Source organism: Ursus americanus, chromosome 15, assembly GCF_024610735.1.
Source record: "Ursus americanus isolate L20-20 chromosome 15, mUrsAme1.1.p, whole genome shotgun sequence".
NCBI lineage: Eukaryota > Metazoa > Chordata > Mammalia > Carnivora > Ursidae > Ursus > Ursus americanus.
The window spans coordinates 59,916,843-59,931,867 of NC_142141.1; positions in this window are offsets into that span (position 1 = coordinate 59,916,843).

Below are 15,025 nucleotides of genomic sequence, written 5' to 3' on the forward strand. Positions count from 1 at the left end.
CACACTCAGCTTAGTCACCGTGTCGGTAGCAATTGTCCCTGCTGGGGACAGGGTCCTCCCCAGGCATCGGGCTCCTGTTTTCTTCCTTTCTAAGCCCCCCACCCCCACAAGGACTACTCACCACAGCATTCCCTCCTCCCTCCCCCGGCCCAGCCCATCACTGGTCATTCCCTTCACTCTGGACATTTGTCCTCATTTGTACCCATGGCACAAGACCCTCCTTCCCATCCCAGTCGACTCTCCTCACCTCCCCTGAGAACATTCCTCGGCCCTCCCTGCTGTCCACCTCACACTCAGCATGGCCAAACTAAGCTCATGATGTGCTCAGAAACCTGGAAACAAGTTCTTCTGAGACCCCCTCACTGAGACCCACCGAGCGTCCCTCTAACGGCTCTGTCACATGGGCACCCAACACGCAGGATAGAGACCTGCAAACTTTTTTCAATAAAGGGCCAGATAGAAAACATTGCAGGCTTTGCAGGCCACACAGTATCTGTCACAACTGCTGGACTCCACCATTGTGCGGTGCCAACAGCTCCAGACCCTGTGTCAACAATACGGCTGCATTCCAAGAAGACCGGATTATAAGAGCAGGCAGCCGCCTGGATGCGGCCGATGGGCCGTAGTTCCCTGAGCCGCGCCCACAAATGCACCAGTGGTTGGCGCGGTCTTCTACGGATGCTGGAATTCTAGATGGTTTTGACACTCTTTGCATTGTTCTGTATTTTTCAAGGATGTTATTATGAGCACGCACGGCATATTTATAATCAGAACAATGAAGTTACTGTCACGAATGGGTAGCTGACGCCTTGATCAGCTCTGTTGACGGAGCCTCACTCCCCGGTGCATAGACCGTTTTTGTAGAAACCAAACACTGTTGACAAGCAGCCTGGAATTTATTGATTAATACTTGGCTCCTTTGATTCTTACTTATTTCACTTCTTGTCCTCAATCTGTGCAGGCATGTCTATGTGTGTGGGCACACACACACGCGTACACACACACACGCACACACACACACACAGAGTGATTTTCTCAGGGAAGTGGATGGAATTCTCTTTTTCAGTACATTTTCCTCAGATGACTTCCTTGTCTTATTGGCAGTGTAAGTAAAAAAAAAAAAAAAAAAACCCAACTATTTTTATTTCTTACACCACAAACTCAGGAACAGAAAAATGAGACAAACCGAAATGTTCTTCCTCCTTTCCACAGATACCCTGCCTCACACGGCCCTGAGGTGAGTCCCTCCGACGGGGCTCGGGGGTCACAACGCCCCCGATGACATACGAGGCTGGAGAGAATCCAATCCCGTCCTCCGATGTTCTGCGGACACATGGAAAACGCAATTTGTATTCATTTTATTGTTTGCTGCTTTTACTTTCAAACAACTGGATCCTGCAAGGTAATCGCTTTCACGTATAAAATTTAAGCAAATCCTTTAAAATAATGGACTTTCTCTGCAGAGGAGTAAAATGCCAGTGTGGCTCAGAGGCCGGTTGGCCCAGGGCCATCATTTGGCGTCAGGAGCTGCCAGCTCCCCCAACCTTCCTGACGGGTGGACACTGTTCCTCGCAGGAGGTTACGAAGCCCTGAAACACGACCTAGAGCTCCCACCATGCTCAAACTCGTCGTGCTTTCCAAACTGAAAGCTAACGGCTGCGTCACTTTGGGCACTTGGCTGTGTACCGAGGGGGCGTCTAGGTCATTGCTCGGGTTCAGGGCTTCTCAAGCAGGGCACCACAGGTGTTCTGGGGCCAGATCATTCTTTGGGGTGGAGGTCTGTCCCATGCCTTTTAGGCTCCACCCACGAGATGCCACTAGCAGCCCCCAGTTGTAATAATCAAAAGTATCTCCAGACATTGCGAATGTCCCCAGGGAGGGCATGGGAGGGGAGGACATCCCATTGACAACGACTGATACGTGTTGCTCAAACCCACTCTGGAGGCATGAAGGCTCTTGTATTTGGTGAGGCCGTCTTGTATTCGAGCCATCACCTGTCTTCATAACGTGCCACTGAGCTGTGTGCACGGCTCCTCTGGAAGAGGCCAGGGCGTCTGACCTGGGAGAGGCCTGGGGAGATCTCCCAACGGGAAATGCCTGCGTGCCACATCGTGATGCTGGATAACCACCCACCTGTGGAGACGATGCCCAGACCCGCCATCGGTCCATCACAGACGGAACTCACTTTGCCGAGGGTGGGGATAGGTGGTCTTAACCATCCCATTCTCTTGCCCTCAACCGTTGGTCGAGTCTGATGCCTCAAATGGCTAAGATTTCTCATGACAGCCCAGAACAAACAACAGGAAATTATAAACCCAAGGCTGACTCTGGGCTGCTATTCTGTTTTGTTTGGCTTGACAAAGGTCTACAAGTTTTTAAATAAGTTGTTACCATGTAAAAATTAGGAAATGTCACAGCTTTCTTGCTGTTCTTAAAAACTGGAAAGTCTGGTCACTCTTGCCTTGCATTCAATGGTGAAGTGGAGGTGACTGGTTGCTGCCCTTTGCCCTGAGCACGCTCTCTCCCTCCACTTTGCCGCAGTCCCCACTCTGCCCTGCAGTGGCCCCAGCAAGGCACCTGGCCTGCTTCACGTACTTATATCCAACAGCCTGAAGGCACTGAGCTTGCAGCTCAGGGGGATACGCTCACTGCATTGGTTTTTTTTGTTTTTGTTTTTGTTTTTTAGATTATTTATTTATTTATTTGACAGAGAGAGAGAGAGACAGCCAGTGAAAGGGGGAACACAAGCAGGGGGAGTGGGAGAGGAAGAAGCAGGCTCCCAGCAGAGCAGGGAACCTGATGCGGGGCTCGATCCCAGGACTGTGGGATCACGCCCTGAGCCAAAGGCAGACGCTTAATGACTGAGCCACCCAGGCGCCCCCAATGCATCGTTCTTAATGCTGCAACACATAGTTTCTTTTACTAAATAAGGAAGTAAGCAAACACAAATTATCCAATGCAATCCAAGCAGCAGAAGAAATGTAGGAGAGGAACTTGGGCTAAGGGTATAAAACTACTCGCAAATGTGCTCAAAAAGTAAAATCCAGGGGCGCCTGGGTGGCACAGCGGTTAAGCGTCTGCCTTCAGCTCAGGGCGTGATCCCAGCGTTCTGGGATCGAGCCCCACATCAGGCTCCTCTGCTAGGAGGAGTAAAATCCAGGCCTCAGTCCGGGCCGGTTGAGTGGGCTGCTGAAGACAGGAAGGTAGGAAGGCCGGAGGTGAGCCTGGGTTTTGGTCTCACCCTCCGTTTCCTCCCTTACAAAAAGCAAGGGCTGCGCCAGAGGAGCTCCGAGTTTGTTTCCAGGTTAAAAAAAAAAAAAAATCCAATGATTCTCTAAATCAGGATCAGCAAATCCTTCTACAGCAAATCTTCTCTACAAAGGGCCAGAGAATAAATATCAGAGGCTTTGCAAGCCGTACAGCCTCTGTCACAAGTACTCAATTCAGCCATCAGAGCAAGAAACAGCCGCGGACAATACGCCAGTGAGCGAGCCTGGCTGTGTTCAAGGAAGACTGTTTACAAAACTGGGAGACCATCTGGGTTTGGCCCTGGGCCATCCTTTGTGGAGCCCTGCTCTGAATTAAACTGTATGCAAATCTACATCTCACAGAGTAACACAAAGCTGTATACACACATCGTACCAATGTCAGTGTCCTGGGTTTGATACTGACTCTGGTTACGTAAAGTGTAACCGCGGGGAACTCTGAGTTTAAGGTACAGGGGGCTTTTCTGTATTATTGCTGCAAGTCGCCGTCAGTGTTTAATTATTTCAAAATTATGAGGTTTTTAAAAAGTGGACTAGACTGGGAAGCTCAGTTAACCATATTTTAAATTTTAGCTTTTGAGAACCTAGTTTAGCAGGACGCACTGTTCTATTCAGCCAACAGTAGTTACTTAGAATTACCTTATTCATACGGAGCCTAAGCCCAAAGCTCTGAGAAAATAGACTGTGAAGAATCACAGCAGAGGCCCTGGGTGGCTCGTTTGAAGTGTCAGAAGCGTCTGTCTTGGGCTCAGGTCATGATCTCGGGGTCCTGGAATCAAGCCCCACCTTGGGCTCCCTGCTAAGTGGGGAGTCTGCTTCTCCCTCTCCCTCTGCTCCTCCCCCCTGCGTGTGCTCTCTCTCTCTCTCAAATAAATAAAAAATAAATAAAATCTTTAAAAGAGTCACACAGAAGACCCCTCCTTCCCAAGACTTCCCTGAGTGGGTTCTCCTTCGTGATGATGCTCCAGGGACCTGGGGCTGGGGTTGGGGCTGGGGTGGGGGAGGTGGGGGCAGGGAGACCGTGAAAGCAGGGGAGTGTGGCCTATGCCTCTGAGCAGATGTGTCCCCCTGTGTCCAGGTGTTCTGCTTCCTGTCACCTCGAGGCCACCAACACACCCCCTCAACAGCAGGCTTTTTGAAAACTAAGCCCCGTGCTCTGGTTAAGTGAGTGCGGGCCTGCGGAAGGGCACTTGGTCAGAAGGAGGAGAGAGATTCAGGGCCCAAGCGGGCAGATGACCGCAGCCTGCAGGATGCAGGGGGAGGGAGCAGAGGGGGCAGAGCTAGGGCACCTGTAAGGGCAGGTTTGACCCTGCCTCTTCTTCATCTGGTGCCTACAGACCACATTACAACCAGCTCCTGCTTGTTTTCTGGATTGTTCGTCTCCCTAATCAACCTCTTCTTTGCAGTATTTTATCTGTGCTGCTTTCCATCCAGAAGCAGAAAGTTGAATAATCGTGCCTAATTTATGCTGCATGTGGATATGCCTTTTAACTCTCTTTGATTTTTCTAAGACCAGAAGCAACTGGCTTGTAGCCAAGGTGACAACAGCCACTGAGTGTCTCTAGACAGGACAGAGTGGCATTTGTTGGCACAATCCGCAGGCCCTTGTCTACCTTGGACACACACACACACACACACACACACACACACACACACAGACAGACACACACACACACACACACACACACACACAGGTTTCTCAGCCAAGGCACCCCTGCCACTTGGGGCTGGAAGATTCTTCGTCGCGGGACTGCCCTGTGCATTGCAGGATGCTAGCTCTGTCCCTGGCCTCTGCCTTCCAGACCGCAGTACCAAACCCTCCCGTCCGTGACAACAGAATGTCTCCGGCCATCGCCAAATGGCCCCTGTGGGGGGAAATTGCCCGGACTGAGAGAGAGCCCTTGGTCTGGGGTGGCATCTGCTGCTCCGGCGCCCTTAGAATTCCCTTCGTCCCTTTTCGTAGCGGATCCCTCCCCGCTGGCCAGGGATTCTTCCTATTCGAGTGTCCCTGTTCCAGTAAGCACGGTGGGTCTTGGCTCCCGACGAGACCCCCACTGAGACTAACGTTTAGGCCAAGCCCTATCGCAGCTGGTTGTTGACCAACACAAATAAAATCTGTAACTAAATCTTTGAAGTTTGGCTATAAACCTGATGTGAAATTTCCGTAAGATCACTTCCGAGAGACACTTTTGAGTTGAAGGTTAAATGAAACTTCGTATTTTAAAAACGCCTTCCAAGAACATTGCACCAATCCACACCGTGACGGGTACGAGGCTTGCGGCTCCGTCTGGGGAAGCCTGTGTGGAAATCCTGGGCGTGACTTATCTTTGCCATATTGATGGTGAAAATGTGGTCTCAGGATAGGAGTAATTTTCATTGGCTTTCTAGAGGTTTTTCAAGTCTCATATGTTGACTGGCCTGTTACAAACCTGTTGTCGTTTCTTTGTCCTATCGCCTTCCTGTTGTAGCCCTTTCTCTCCTACTTAAAGTGTTTCTCCTTGAATTCTTTGATCATTATGTTGTCACTTCCCTAGAAAATATTTAATATTAATCATTTTATTTAATATCTGTTTTTCATGAATAAAATAAAATTCTTTAATATCTCTTATAAAACTCTATCCTAATCTTTCTTAACACGGAGAGCTCATTAATTCACATTTACTGTTACAACTGATGGTCTCCTATTATCTCCTTTTATGCTTTCTGGGATTGTCTCTGTGCTTTTATCTTTTTTTTTTTTTTTGCTTTGCTAGTGTGGTGTAATATTTATCAAACTTGTTTATATCACAAGCTATCTGAAAGTATGTACATCTTACCTTTATTCTAAAAATAACTATCTTTACATTTTAAAAGGCAGATATTATCAGGCGGGTATTATGCTGCCAATATCACCAATGAAACTGTCCTGTGAGATGAGGAGTGGAGCTGCAGCACCCCCACCCCTGGCTTCCCGTGATGCCTGCATATTGTCACCTGCTGGGCACATGGGTGATGCTCTGGTCCAGGCTGGCAACGAGGGATTTAGTTTAAGGCACTAGGTCACCTTCAGAATTCCCGGGAGGGCCAGAGAGCCCAGCTCGCATGTTACATTCCAAGAACAGAGAGTCAGGAGTAACACTCCGCCACGAGAAGGCCTTCTGCAAGACAATCCCCAGCACCCATGAGGGGGGACTGGACCCTGGAATGTGCCCCACGCTGCCCACGGGAGCCAACATCACCGCCACACACGCCCCAGGCAGCAGCCACCCTGCGTCCCTTTCTCCACCTCATTGCCTGGCAGGACCGAGGTCCCCAGCATCACGGAAGTATGGAAGGGGTTGGCCATGGCACTTTGTCTGCAAGTGCAGTGACAGGGACATGTCACAGTCAACTCTTCCATCAGAGAAGAGAGAGATTCCGGGCTTGCCCCCCACTCTCTCTCTGCTGTGTTCCTGGGCTTGTCCTGTGAGCCAGGAAGCATCTGAGAGCTTTGCACAGACGGACTCAAGCTCCTCACACAAATCCACAGAAGAAGTTGCTGCGCTCATCTTACCGACAAGGAGTGGACGTGCACAGAGTGGTTTAGTAACTTGGCTGACGTCACACAGGATACAAAGCAGGGCAGGGTCATCTGCGGCCTGTGTTCTTTTCCACTAGCATTCCCCAAATGTTATCGACAGTGACTTAACATTTGACAGGACTTTGGTTTTGCTCGGCCGTTCGGCACAATCACAAACATTTCATGCTGTATTGTTACATGCTCACCAAAGGCTCGAAAAGCCTTGTCGAGAGCGCCTCGGTGTGCTCCCTCCCTATTACAGGATTGGGCTCCTGTTACAGGTGCGCGCCCCACCCCACCTCACCCCAACCCTGCTTGGGCTTCCCCCTAGCCCACCCCCTTCTGGGCTCAGGTGCACAAGCGGGAAATGTGTTCACTCCCAGCTGTGGGGCCGCAGGTACCAGTCTGAGATGCGGTCCTAACTCACTGGAAACTGGGTCCCCAGGGCCCACCAGCTCATCGCCCCACCCAGGGCTGCTCCTGGCCTGCTGGACCTCGGCTGGGGGCACACACTGGACCCCCGTAAGTGAGAGCAGCATCACTGGGGCTGCCACTCCATCCACCCTCGTGGTCTTCTCGTGCCTGGCCACCCCGCTCCTGCCCGGGGGCTGGCAGGGCTGGTGTGAAAACTCCCGAAGGGGCAGAGGGAGGGCACCCACCAGTCCAGCAGCGGGGGGCAGTTCTCCCATGCAGGAAGACTCCTGATGACAGTGTGGGGCTGCCTGCCCACCTAGGTCCCCTTCCTCCAGCCCTCTCCCTCCCCTGCTATGTGTTCTGGGGGAAGGCAGAGACCTCTCTGGGCTGTCAACCCCACCCTGAGCTTAGGAATAGAAGGGAAGAAGGTGGCTCGGTGACTGCCTGTGAGGGGAAAGGAGGGTGGGGCTGCTCACTTTTCATACATAGACGTAAAGCTGGTAGCCAGATACAGTGAAACCTTTCTTGGGGGGAAAAAAAGCACCTAATCCATAGTTGTCCTTAACTCTAGTTTTACTACAGAAATAATACAAGAATATATTCACATTATTTAAAGAGTAAAGCATCGCCCATGCCCACTCCATGTTCCAATGTGTCGTTTTATGCCTTTTTTTTTTTTTTGAACAATAAACAGGTCCTGGGTATTTTTCCTTGTCCCTAAGGGCCCCGAAGTATTCCCGGGGTTGGGGGTGCCTCAGCTTCTTTCACCACCACCCCCTGGAGGTGCCTCTAGGTTGTTCTCAAGGTTTTCCTATTTTAAACGCAGAAATATCTGGCCCTGGAATGCCCCGGCCACTGGGGGCGCCCTTTTTCCCATGCCTCAGGAGGGGCAAGTCCTCAGCCAGCCAGAGGGGCCTCTGTCCCCACCCTCCTTTCCAGGCCCCTCCAGGGCCTCCCGAGCACCGCCAGCCTGGTGGGAGCTCATGCAGAGAAAGGCCTGCCATCTCCCCAAAGTCAGGCCAGTTCAACACTGCAGCCCAGCCCCCAGCCCCCATAGCTTCCCGCAGGTGTTCGCTCCAGCTTCCTCCTGGACCCCACTCCATCCAGTTGGTATTTCCTGTTCATACGTTCCACTCAACATTTGCCGACGTGTTCGTTTGTGAGAAGATTTGCCTCTCAAGTGAATAAACAAAGGGGCACTTCTGGAAGGGCTTGGCAAGTCATGCTGCATTTGCAGATGCTGTGCAGGGGACCCAAGCACCCCGAGATTGAAGCTGCTTGTCGATTTGACGTGTCAGCCTCATTTTTCCGGAAGTTCTCTTTTCGGGCCGACAACCATCGCCCTCTTATGTGGCATCCGACGTGGTCACGAGTGGCTGGTTTCTGTCAGCAACTCTTTCTCACCCAGAAACCCAACTGCCATTACTTCTAGGCGCTCGATCCCTCTGTGGGGGGTTGCGGCAAGGACGAGGACCCAAATCCGTGGGCACCCTGATCTTGGACTTCCAGAACTGTGAGAAATACGTGTCTGCCACGGAAGCCACCCAGCCCATGGCATCTGTTACAGGGGCCAAGCTGACTGGGACTGGGAAAGTGAGCAGGGGGTTGGGGTACAGGGTTGAACAGTGTCCTACAAAAATTCATGTCCAGGAACCTCAGACTAGCTCAAGGATTGGAAACAGGGTCTTTGTAGATGTAATTAGGTAAATGAAAATGAGGTCCTACTGGGTTACAGTGGGCCCTAACCCAACACCGGTGTCCTGATGAAGGGAGGGAAACTGGGCCACAGACACAGAGGGAAGGCGGCCACAGGGAGATAAAGGTGGGGTTACAGGGAGGGGCCCACAGGGCAAGGACTGCCAGGGACCGCCGGGCCACCATGACGGGCTGGAGAGACAAGGAAGGACACGCCCCAGAAAGAGCACAGCCTGGCCTTTGGATTTCTGGCCTCCAGAAGTGTGGGGGGAAAGGTGGTATCGGCTCTCCCAGTCTGTGACGCTCTGTCGGGGAGCCTGAGGGTTAGCCTCCCGTGGGTGACTATGCAGGACAGCCGTACACGCCTGGCCCTCTCACTCCCTGGGTCCTCCGCGTGGATGGAGCACCCGCCCGGGCCCACAGCAGCCTCCCCCGCCCTGTCCCCCAGTCCCGTGCCTGTGCTGTGCTAAGGGAACGGAAAAGGCAAGCCACGAGGCCTCAGGGTCAGAGGCGGAACGCAGGCCTGGAGCCGCTGAGCTGGAACCCCCGCCCTGCTCCCTGCAGCTGGGGGTCTCAGGGACCAGGGGGGTCGTGCCCAGCTCCCACCTCCTTCCCCCGACAAACTGCTGGTCCGAGTGGTGCCTTCTCCTGGGATTGCGGTGGGCATTTATACACGTCAACAGGAGCCTGGCGCCCAGACGGCTGGGGTGCTCTCTGTGGGGCATGGGGCAGGGCTGTGCCTCTGGCCCAACAGCCTCTTCTCAGAGGCCTGAGACCCCACCTGTGGACCATCTGCTTTCAGCCGCCGAGGTGCACGTCCTTCCAAGCGGGGCCTGCGGGATCTCCTTCAATCGATACCGGTCAGGAGCCCTAATTTCTTCATTTATGTCAAGGAGGGAAAGGTTAAGTCAGGATGAAAAGGTTAAGCTGGAAAGATTAAAACCATTCCTGTCATTTTCTAGGTCAGATGGGTTCCACGCGGTCCCTTGTCAGAAATTAAACTGAAGTTGTTTCAGGGAGAAAATGTAATTATAAGAAGGTAGAATCACTAGGGCCCATCGCAAGCCACTGGGTGACTATTTGACAGGCTCCCCACGGAGTTTAACCGTGTATTTTCCTGCCACACACATGCACACCCGTATCAGTGTGCACATACACGCACGTGCACACCGCTGAGCAACGACGCCCATTCCATTCAATTCCATCATTCGAGCCCTTCCCAGACTCCGTCACTGCTGCAAGATGCTGTCCCAGGCAGGGGGGAACAAGCGTGTGTTTCTTTTAAGAGTCATCGATCCTGCCTTCGAGCGTGAGGCTGGGAGCAGGTGGGCTGCATGGAGAAGGTGGCATCCTGTGGGTCTTGGGTCTCAGTAGAGCTTGCAGATGGACAAGGAGAAGAGCTCCCTTCTGTCACAGAGAAAGACCCTGGAGCTCAGGGTGGAGCAGACAGGAGCTCTCCCTGCAGCCTCGCCCGGACCAGGCGCCTCACCCATTCTCTCGGCGGTAGCAAACCGCCATGCTGGACCTTCTGTCCCTGGGGGTCCCTCCAGGCACCACCCTTGGCAACAGCAGGGACCGCAGGCCTGCCTCCCCCGGGCTGGCATGTGCCGAGGAAAAGCTCTGAGCGCCCCGGCAGCTGCGAGGACCCCATCCTGTTCCTGGAGGCCTTCGCGCCGTAGCCGCAGCAGGTGCGGACGAGAGCCTGGGGCAGGCCGGGCTCACCGCCAGTGCTGCAGGGGCCCTTGCTGCCCCAGCAGCTGTGCCCGGTTCCTGATGCTCCCACCCCGCTAGCCCTGCAGGGCCGTTGGGACGATTAGGAGGAGGTACTCCTTCCTCCGGGCAGGTCCAGCTCCGCCCAGGGGGCTCCTAAGCCAGGAACAACCCGCACAGCCCCAAGTGGCCCCGGGGAGCCCATAAACTCCCAGGTAGTTGAGGCTCTTGGGGCAGGCACATTGGAGCCCTGCCCCAGTGGGGGGTCAGTGTCACCTTAGCAGAACACGGCAGTCCCCCACGGAGCCAGAGAAGCCTTCTGGGGCCAAAGTCCATCAAGTGGGGCCACAGAGAAGCAGAAAGGCAGATGGGGAGCCTGAGTCTGGCCCCGCCTTCGAGCTCACAGGACAGAGGCAGTGCCTGCTCTGCAGGGACGGACCCCAGCAGGCCAGGCGTGGCTTTCAGCCAAGGAACAAGGAAGATGGGACTTTGAGTTCCCTGCTAGCAGAGGCGGTGCCGGCCCAGCCCTCCTGTCGATGCCAACCTCCTCCATCATTCCCTCATTGCTTGCTCCCAGGACCCCTGGCTCCCTCCTTCTGGCACAGAGATGAAGGGCCAGGGCAGGCATCAGCCCAGAGTGTGCTGCCCACAGCGGAAGTGCAGAGGGCTGCCTGCGGAGGGCAGATTTTCCCAGCGACAGCCCCCGGCCCTCTCCGCGGGAATTTCTGGTGCTCCAGGGTGCTCTCCCCGCTGCCCCAGCCTCCGGGGGTGGGGGGAGCTGGACCCATCCAACTGGGCCATACTCTCCCCTGACCACAGAGCGTAGTTTAGGGGTTGAGCCTTCCTGACAAGCAGATACTTACCGAGTACACGTGCACCAGGCACCACTCAGGGCTCCGGGTAACACAGCCGTGGGAAAAGCAAAGTAACAGGATTTAAAAGTCCTGCCTCATGGCTCCTCTCTCAGGTCAATGGGGCCAGTGAGTCGAGTGTGGTCTGAGATTCCCCATCCAGCCGAGGCCAGGCCAGAGCTGGGCTTTGTGGGGCTGTGGGATTCCTGCCAAGCTGCTAGGGGTGGCGGAGCAGTCCCCAGGGAGTGTTCTGGGAGCCACACCATACATTCCTTCCCTCTCTCAACAAACGTCTGCCGAGCATTCGCCGTGTGCTGGGCTGAAGCCTAAAGTTCAGGTTCAACATTAAGTGCCACCTCGACACCTGGTGAAATCAGAAGGGCCTCCAAATACTCCCCTCCCGCTCTGCTCCTGCAGATAAAGTGCCCTCCTTGTCAAGGGATGAGGCCCAGCGCCGGCGTCGTGGGCTACAGGGTCCCCCCCATTCCCTGACTGGTCAGAGGGACTTGTGCCCAGGCTAAATGAACTGCGTGCTTCATGCTGGCACCTTCTTCCTTCTGGGCCTCTGGAAGTTTGGCCCTGCTGGGCAGAAGGTGGCTATCTGGCCAGATCTCCGTGGAAACCCCGGGCACTGAAGCTCTAAAGACTTCCCTGGAGGACGGCATCTCACACGTGCTGCCTCAACTTCTCACAGAAGGAATTAAGCCCACCCCGTGTGATTCCACCGTGTGACACGCTGCACCCCGCAGATCACTGCGATGGGACGGGCTTGCGAACCCCCGCCACAAAGCCCACCAAACCCCGTGCGAACAGCAAGTGTTAGGGGCCCACGGCAGCAGAGCGGTCGGTTGCCAGCACGGATCTGTGGGCTTGCAGCCCCGCACAGCAGGTTGTGCTCAGACGAGCGGGACGGGCTGAGTCCTCGCAGCCCAGCCTCCCACAGCCCTCCCGAAGGCCAGCAGCCCTGCACCTGCCACGCCAGAGCCCCCTGCCAGAGCACATGCATATCGAGCAAGAGTAGCGGGAGGAAGGGCGAAGCTGTGTCTCCCCACCATGGAGGCGGAAGGCCTGGGAGGGAAATACGTGCTGAGGTCTGTTCCTTGGCGTGTGTGCCCTGAGAAATGCCAGCATCACGAAGCCAGCAGCATGCTCACGGCCACCCACCTGAAAGCATTTCTAAGACCTTGGCTTGAAGAGCCATTCTAAACATGCAGGGGATTCCCGCGTTCTCTGTCGAGGCCCAGCTGGGTACCAGAACCCCCCCCCCCAGAGACATTCCAGAGGCTCCAGAGGCACACTGCTTTCCCAGCACCTTTGGGATCAGCCCCCGCGCACGAGAGGTTGCACACACGTCACACGGTGACGTGAAACATCTAAGCATGTGAGCAGACCGCCGGAGGCCTGGAAGCGAGGCAGCAGCAGGCCGAGGATCCCTTCCGTGGGCTCAGAGCAGGGTGAGGCCTGGCCCTCCCGTCGGACGCACGCCAGCCTGGCCTCGTCGGCCTGCGGGCCGGCTAAACGCTAGCTCGCCAGGGCTGGCAAGCTGGGATTTCGGTGAGGTGGAAGGAAAACCTCCCCCAGGGCTCTGGCCTCGTCGCCTTGCAGACGCGGAGCAACATGCATCTGATGGGAGGAAGCTCACGGCAGCCCTTCCTCTCGCTGCCTCCGTGAGGCCCCTGCGTCGTCCTGTGAACCTAGCCCCTGAGAAACCTAGTCTCAGGCAGGAGTGAGCGGCTCCAAGCGCCTGCCTCAGGCCTCATATTTAGGGACTTGAACAGCAAGAGCATGAGGAATAAAGAGGAAATGTGCTCCATAAGTTTTATCATTTCTCTAGTTTTTATAACAAGTCAGTGGTATGTTTTTATGATAAGAGCAGAATAAACATAAGGGCAGCACAGTGAGCCTGGGTGACGCTGTGGCCACAAAGCCCACCATCTGGACTGCCAGTCTGCCTGACACAGTGGATTCTGAGTCCAGGGAAAATATTTTACTGCGTTTTTATAGTACAGTAGGGTAACCTGGACGGAATTTGGGGCATTGAAATGAAGCTTGGTTAGACATGGTTAAAGCTTGGTGAAAAACCCCATTTTGTATATTACAATTTGATAATGAAATACAACATATGGAGATGTCCCAAGTTGAATTTGTGTAAAATTCCCAAGTAAAATCTATGCCGTGTTTGTAATAAGTTTGAGCTGGGGCGCCCGGGTGGCTCAGTCGGTTGAGCATCTGACTCTTGGTTTCAGCTCAGGTCATGATCTCAGGGTCACGACTTCAGGGTCGTGAAATTGAACCCCATGTCCTGCCCTGCACTCAGTGTGGAGCCTGCTTGGTGTTCTCTCTCTGCCTCTCCCTCCCCGCCCCCCCTCCCCCTCCCCCCTGCTCATGCACACTGTCTCTCTAAAATAAATAAAACTAAAAAAAAAAAGGAAGAAGTTTGAGCTAACTTCTGTGAACATCAATTTTTTATATGGGTGTGTGATCCCAGATCAAGATGTTTTGATGATGACGTCTTTAAATTCTCGTGCGCCCCTGTGAGCTGAACATCCGTGTCCCCAGCACCCTGGATCACTCAGGGAGGCACTTAAGCTACGGAAGGAAGCCTTCCTGGCTGAGGCAAGGGGTCAGGCCATGCTCATTCCCAGCAAACACTTTCCGGGTCCAAGGTCTTAGATCTTGGTGTCCCCTACTGAAATCTCATCATCTCTTCCCTAATTCTCAATATTCAGGAAAACCCACTCTCCTATCCAAACAGAACTTCCTCATGCCTGCCCTCCTGGGTCACCCTCCCAGCTGTTATGCAGCCCGCTGCGGGTGGCGGTGGGGGAGTGGGATGGGGCTGTGCTGGGTGCTGCCTCCGCCTTTGTCCTGAAGTGGGGGAGGGGTGAACGAGGTCCGCAGGGGTGTGTGGGGGGGGACACACATGAGGAACCCTGTCTCATGTGTGACTTGGATTCTATCATCAGAAGCAAGGGAAAGCTGGAAATTCCTGAATTGAAATAGTTTTCAGTTTGGTTCAAACTGTCAGATACACGAAAAACTGGATTTTGGGACTAAGCTGGGTTTCTGAGAAAAAGCAGGAATTTACAGGATCCCTGGGGGACTTCGGGTCATGTCCACCGGGGAAGGGAGGGAGCTGAGCTATTCGTGGCCTTCCAATCCCATGGAGTCTTGGCCTGTCATCTGCCGCCTGAGGGAGGGCAGGTAGGAAAGTCCAGGGAAGCCATGTGCGGGCCTGGCCTGTGGGCAGCTCGCACGCCCCTGTGGCAGGCACGCTTACCAGGACCTAGGAAGGCAGAGGGAGGTGGCTGGTACCTAAGGAAAAGCAAAGAGAGACTTTGAAGCAAGTTTTGGGTTTTTCCCCTGAGGAAAGAAGATCACCAGCATAGCTTCTCAGTGTCCATGTGCAGAATGTTCACTAAAATTGCTGTTCTCATAACGTGGCTGGAAACCTAACGATCGGATTACCGGCGCTCGGGGTCCACGGCTGGCAGGTTGCTGCACACATGGGGGTGACAGCCTCAGAGGTGAGCGGCCCTTCCTGTCCCCAG